Source organism: Oryctolagus cuniculus, chromosome 5, assembly GCF_964237555.1.
Source record: "Oryctolagus cuniculus chromosome 5, mOryCun1.1, whole genome shotgun sequence".
Taxonomy (NCBI): domain Eukaryota; kingdom Metazoa; phylum Chordata; class Mammalia; order Lagomorpha; family Leporidae; genus Oryctolagus; species Oryctolagus cuniculus.
In genome coordinates, this window is record NC_091436.1 from 71688919 (window position 1) to 71695487 (window position 6569).

Below are 6569 nucleotides of genomic sequence, written 5' to 3' on the forward strand. Positions count from 1 at the left end.
GAAGAAATTAAGAACTACAAAAATACAGGTAACATTTTTCACAACAAGAACATCACAAAAATATGTTTTAGATAACATGATTTGAAATGACTTTGTACCAAAGCCACGCATGACGCTGAATTAAAGTTCATCCAGAAAGAGATTTTAGTAGAGGAACATCTATGAAGTGGTGAGTAGGATTTAGAGACACCAATTAAAATTGTGCCACCCAGTGAGACTTCATCACTCATAGAGCTGCAGGGGCAGGAGAAAAGAATAGTTTCCAGAACCCAGGGGAAGGATGAAGCCAATCTACAACATGGAAGGACCTGGGGGAATATGTACCCCAAACCCCCACTATTTGCCAATGCTTCCTGTCGATTCAATCCAATTGGAAGCCAAATGACCAAGTAGCCCATGGGTACAGTCCATACAGCCCCTATAACAAAGAGCAGGGGAAGAAGAGTGGGGAGCATGTTCCCCGAGTTGCTTCTATCTTTAGAGATTCTGTGTGATTAACACTAATCAGTTATGAGTAATAATTGAGTAATACCCACCAAGAAGACCATTCTAAATAAGTCATAATGTGTTTTATATTTGATGGCTGAAATAATCTTAAATCTTCAACATAAAGAGATGTGTAGCTTAAAACTCAGATTTTCCTCCCATCAATAAACATAAAACCAGTATCTGAAAACATTGGTTCAAAAGAGTAACAATTATTCTGCCAGGGGTTCTTGTCTGCTGAAATCTGGTTATGATTGGGCTGATCTAAAAAATAACTGGATCGTCTCCCCAGTACGCATCATTCTGTTACCTTTGAAAGGAAGAGGTATTTCTTACAAATGGTTACGATGAGTAACTCCATTTTGGTTGATAGACCAACAATAAGATTTTTCAAAATTCTTAAACTGTAGATTTTCATCTTAGGTACGGATCGCTTCTCGGCCTTTTGGCTAAGATCAAGTGTAGCATCTTAGGTACGGTAGTGTCACCTCTAGATCTTTGATATTCTTCTTATTTATATCCTCCATGCCTCTACTTAATGTTTGTAACATATGGAATACAATTATAATAATTTCTGATGTGCTTACTGGCTAATTCTAACACCTGTGTTGGATATGGTGTTTTTTTTTTTTAAATGTATCTACAACTTTTTCTAAACATGGGTGCATCGCAAGATTTATTTATTTATCTGAAAGTCAGAGTTACACAGAGAGAGGAGAGGCAGAGAGAGAGAGAGAGAGAGAGAGAGAGAGAAGTTTTCCATCTGATGGTTCACTCCCCAATTGGCCGCAATGGCAGGAATTGTGCTGTTCCTAAACCAGGAACCAGGAGCTTCTTCCAGGTCTCCCATGAGGGTGCAGGGGCCCAAGGACTTGAGCCATCTTTTTTTCCAGGCCATAGAAAAGAGCCAGCGCCCATATAGGATGCTGGAGGAGCTTCAGGCCAGGGCATTAACCCTCTGGGCCACAGCGCCGGCCCCCTGGTGTGTTTTCAGATTCATTGATTGTCCTCCTTAGTATGGGTCACATATTCAAATACATTTACCACTACTTCTTTGCATGTTTGTAATTTTTTATTGGATGATAGAGAATATGGATTTTACCTTCTGGGTTGCTAAATATTCTTTTCTCCCTACAAATATTCTGATTCTAGGATGTGGTTAAGCTACTAGAAAGTAGTTTGATTGTTTTAGAACTTGCTTTTCAATATTATTAGGTGGGACTAGAGTCACCTTTAATTCAGATCTAATTTTATCCCCATGCCTAAGGAAAAACTCTCCTGAGGATCCTAAATAATGGCCTCTTGTTTATGAGGTTCTCCACTGTAGCTGGTGGGAAGGGAATGATTCCCAGTCCTGTGAAATCTCCAAGGATCCTTCACTTTAACACTTCCTCGTGATCTCTGCCTAGCATTGATGTCCCCCGCCCCCGCCCAAGCAGGTGCTGACTGTGCCTCAGATGAAGGCTTAAAGAAGATCCTCAGCAGCTCTCCAGGGTGCTGTGCTGCACAGCTCTTGCCTCTCCAGCACTCACAGATTGTAACCACCTTGCCCGCCCTGAGCTCCCAGGTACAACTCCTCAATCAGGGATTCTGCCAGGTTGCACTCGGGGGCCCCCTCCTTGAGCCGGGGTCTGAAGCTTTTAACTGAAGAGAGGAAATAAGCTGAGGTGAGCATATCTCACATTTTTCCTGTCTCTGGCTACTGTTCTTCATTTTCTGAGACCCAATGTCTTGAGAACTAATGTTGTTTGTACTAGAGGTTGTAGATGTGAAGATAAATTCAGTGCCTGCTGCTCCAGCTTGGCCAGAGATATAAGTTCTTGCTATCTTAAGCACTGCTCTTAAAGTAGTTTTATTTTTGTTAAAAGAATTTTTCTTTAATAATTATCAAAACTATTTCTTTAGATTTCATGTTAATTTTCCTTTTATTACTCAAAAAATCACATAAAATAAGTACCAATAGTCATTTTTATTTGGTTGCTAAGTATTTTTATACAAATGTGAATATGAGGATATTAACTTTCATCCTAAGTATAAAAAAATGTAGGTTTATTTCATTCATCATATTTTAAAGTGTTCCATTCAAGTGGTGTTTCTAAACTTAAAACAGAGAATAAAAGTTAGTGTCAAAATTTCAAAATTGTGGCTTGACTAACAGCCTTACCACAGCAACACAACTTTTGTTCATCTTGAAGATGCTCATAAATTGTCATTTGGTTTTGGATGTCTCCTTCCACTACACATAAAAGCTAGAGTTCTTAAGGTCTTTTTCAAGACTATCAGATAGAACTAGCTAAAGCTATAGGCAAAGGACAGCTTGAAGTCCCAGAGCAAGTCAACTAATTACATTATGAATTCAGCAGCAATTCAAATATTCCATGCAACTCCTCCAACCTAAGATTCCAGCATGTGCTGGGAGTTAGGAAACACAGATGTGTTCTGTCCCTGGAAAGTGCCAGAGATGTATAATGATAATACAGTATTGAAGAATAAGAAATCCTTATGTGAACACTGGTTCTTAATGATGCTTAACTATCTCCTTCCCTTCATTTAACACAGTATGCATTGCATAAAGATCAGAAATATGACCAAAATCAAAATTCCCTGATTGTCTCTATTATAATCTTAAGAACTTTGCATCTTACTTGAGGGCTCAGAGATAAATAGAGTCTTGATAGGAAAATCTAGTTAGCCAGCACATGGCATTAATTAGAATTAAACTTTTGAAGATGGTTGAAAACAGAACAATATAAATATAATTTTTATTCCCATTATCCTACTAATTTTCACCTTCTATATTGGTGGAGTCATAAACAATGAGAAAATATTCACTATCACAATAAGCACCGGTTATTCGGTAGCTTGATGTCTTTCTTAGTAAGTAATGAAGAAATGAACAATAAAATTTGAGTTTTCCAATTATTTCAAATGGAGATTACAAATTTCCTTATCTGCTTGCATGCTTGACTTTTGTTTTTTTACATAGAATAAAATCTAATCCGTATTTTATCTTTGGGTGCAGTAGTTTCCTAGTTCACAAAATAAAATAAAAAAAAGAAAGGAGGCAAGAGGAAAATTAATGTGTTTTTAAATTCACTGAAGTAATGTTTTATGAATGCTTTTAAGTTAGCATATGGAGAGATGAATCATTTTTCTGAAAAAAAAAAAAAGATACTGGATTTCATCAACCAGGGATTTTCATCTGGAAATTTCTATCAGAGGTTCTTGCTACTGGAGCAGATCAGGGCTTCTGATTCGTGCCATGTGTTCTGCCCCTTCCCTCCATTCTGTCCATTCACTGCATGCAGAGCCTCCCCAGCAGCTTTCAAGTCTCAAAGGGCTGTGACTGACACAGCCTCTACCCCTCCTCCTGGTTGAAGTGTCTAGTGTCCCAGCTGGTCTTTTTCTCATCTTTCTCTCTTGCCTTCAATATTTTAGTCAAATACGGGATTTTAACAACCCTAGCCTGGCATCTCACCCCTTGAACCTCTCAAGTACATTGCTCACTGTTAGTCGCACCTGTTTCTGGCTGACAGTTAATCTCTCCAGAAGGCTTCCCATCCTTCCACTTGCTGTGAAATATGCAGATTTTCCCTGCAGAAGGAACTCATGCAAATTTCACTATTCAGTTGTACTGAATTCAAAAAGATGCTTGTGAGACAAGACTTAAGTGCTGGGGAAGTTCTGATGTACTCTTGAGAACAGAGTCAGTGCTCAGTGAGATCTGATGAATCAAGCAATTAACGTTAATCATGTAGTGGATTACTTTCATCTGGTTATTGGTGTCATGTAGACACTGAATTAAATTGATGTAATAAGAAATTTTATAAAACTCTAGTTAAAACATAATACCTAAAATAGTGTAAGCTAATTAAATCTTATAAGTTTCAAAGTCTGCAAACACATATGTGCATTGTAGAAAATAAATTAAAACAATGTTATGGACAGCTAAGTCTGTAATTAGGCCAAAGATTAATTTGTAGTTTCTAAATATGGCATTTTTTCAAGTAACATTGAGCTCATATTTTTGAAGAAATTAATTGCTTCTACCTCAACTGTTTAGCCTTTTAATTACTTGAAATTTCCGGATTTTGGCTGGCGCCACGGCTCACTATGCTAATCCTCTGCCTGAAACACCGGCACCCCAGGTTCTAGTCCGTGTTCGGGTGCTGGCTCTGTCCTCGTTGCTTCTCTTCCAGTCCAGCTCTCTGCTGTGGCCCAGGAAAGCAGTGGAGGATGGCCCAAGTGCTTGGGCTCTGCACCCTCACGGGAAACCAGGAGGAAGCGCCTGGCTCCTGGTTTCGGATCAGTGCAGCACACCAGCCGTAGAGGCCATTTGGGGGGTGAACCAATGGAAGGAAGACCTCTTCTCTGTCTCTCTTTCTCTCACTGCCTAACTGCCTGTCAAAAAAAAAGAAAAGAAATTTCCAGATTTCAGTGACTATATTCAACAAATTACAAGTTAGATACTCTACAGAGTATCAGCTATTCATTTTAGTTTTTCTCATGGTATTTTTTCACATTCACCAGGATTAATATTTTTTTCATCCTAGCTAAGGCAACAGTTCCAATTTTAAATCAAATTCAATTGATTCTATCTAGTGACTATGTACTATGTTGGATGTTCATAAAATTGCTCATTAAATTGTTCGTAAAAGCTGCAATAACCTCTAAAGTGTTATGGTTCTCATAGATACCGATGGCCTAGCACACTCCTCCCTTCAGCCTTACTTGCCTCTTGATTTATAAATGGTTCATATTTGAGTTGAGATTGTTTCAGGTCAGATTGGACTCTGAATTTCCATGCCAAAGTACTGCTTCTAACAGATGCAGTGCCTGGCATTTTTCTATGTGATCAATCATTGTTTGCAGACTGCATTGAAAAGAGGTACAAAGTTTCTTTCATAAAGCAAAATGCAGAATTAGGCAATATGCAGAAATGTGCAATATGTGTGATGTGCTTGTTTTTTGGGATACTAGATATAGTTTATATTAAATTGAAGACATTCTCTGAGAAAAATATGGAAAGATATGTTTATTAATATTAAGCTTTTTACAATCTGCTTTCTTGGAGCTCTGACATCTATAAAGCATTATTCTGTGCACATAAGATTTTGTGCTATTAACATATGTGTGGAGTTTTCAAATTTATCCAACTCTGCTCAAACAATTTGTATTCTGTAATGTTCTTTTATATTTAGCTTGCTCTGGCTAAATGAATTTTGTTTTAAATGCTTCAGAGCTGAAAAAATTCATTAGTGAAGGTTTGTTGATATTGTAATTGATATTGGTAGACTCTACCAAAAATAATTAGCTTAGTTGTTGAAGTCAAACAATGGATCTACTTATTATGGATTGGTTACTCTGGTGAAACTACCTGTACTGCCTAGAGTAGAAAAGGTGCCCCATAACTCCAGAACAATCCACCAGACCACAGGCAGACAATGTGACCAGCAGGGCTGAGCTACAGGGATGCCTTTTGGATCTCCACAGCTGACATTTGACATCTATTTATTCTTTTTTGGGCCGTTGTCCTACTGGGGATGTCCTATGATCTCCTGTCCATCTCTTGGTTGAATAATCATCACTTGTAAAAACAGACCAGACTCAGGATATTTTTAGACATTTTTATGACCTATTATTAACTTTTCACCACACCCAAGTGAAGTGAGACTGTACTTTTTCTGAAGACTAATTAAAATGTAAAGGTTAATATTAAAAATTTTATTAATAATTATATTTATGATCTACATTGTGATATTATTATATATGTGTACAACATGTATTGATCAAAAAAGGGTAATCAACATTTTCCCTTCTTTGACATTAAACTATTATTGGAATCCTGGAAAAGAAAGATTTGGAATTCTTTATTTTATTTGTTTATACAATATATACTAGGTTATTGTGATAAGTAGTCTCCCCACTATGCTGTGGAACACTATGAAGTTATTACTTCAATCTGACTCTGACTTGATAGCTGTTATCCAATCTCCCCATATCACTCATCTCTCCAAACTACCAGCAATCACCATTCTGTGTTCAGATGTTTTTTTTTAAGCTCCTACTTATGAGAGTGAGAT

The 6569-nt window shown here is 37.5% G+C and overlaps 1 pseudogene; it reads left to right on the forward strand.

Annotated features, from left to right (window-relative positions):
- The first annotated feature begins 915 nt into the window (after positions 1 to 915).
- On the forward strand, positions 916 to 1091 carry LOC138849900 (U2 spliceosomal RNA; annotated as a pseudogene).
- The last annotated feature ends 5478 nt before the right edge of the window (positions 1092 to 6569 follow it).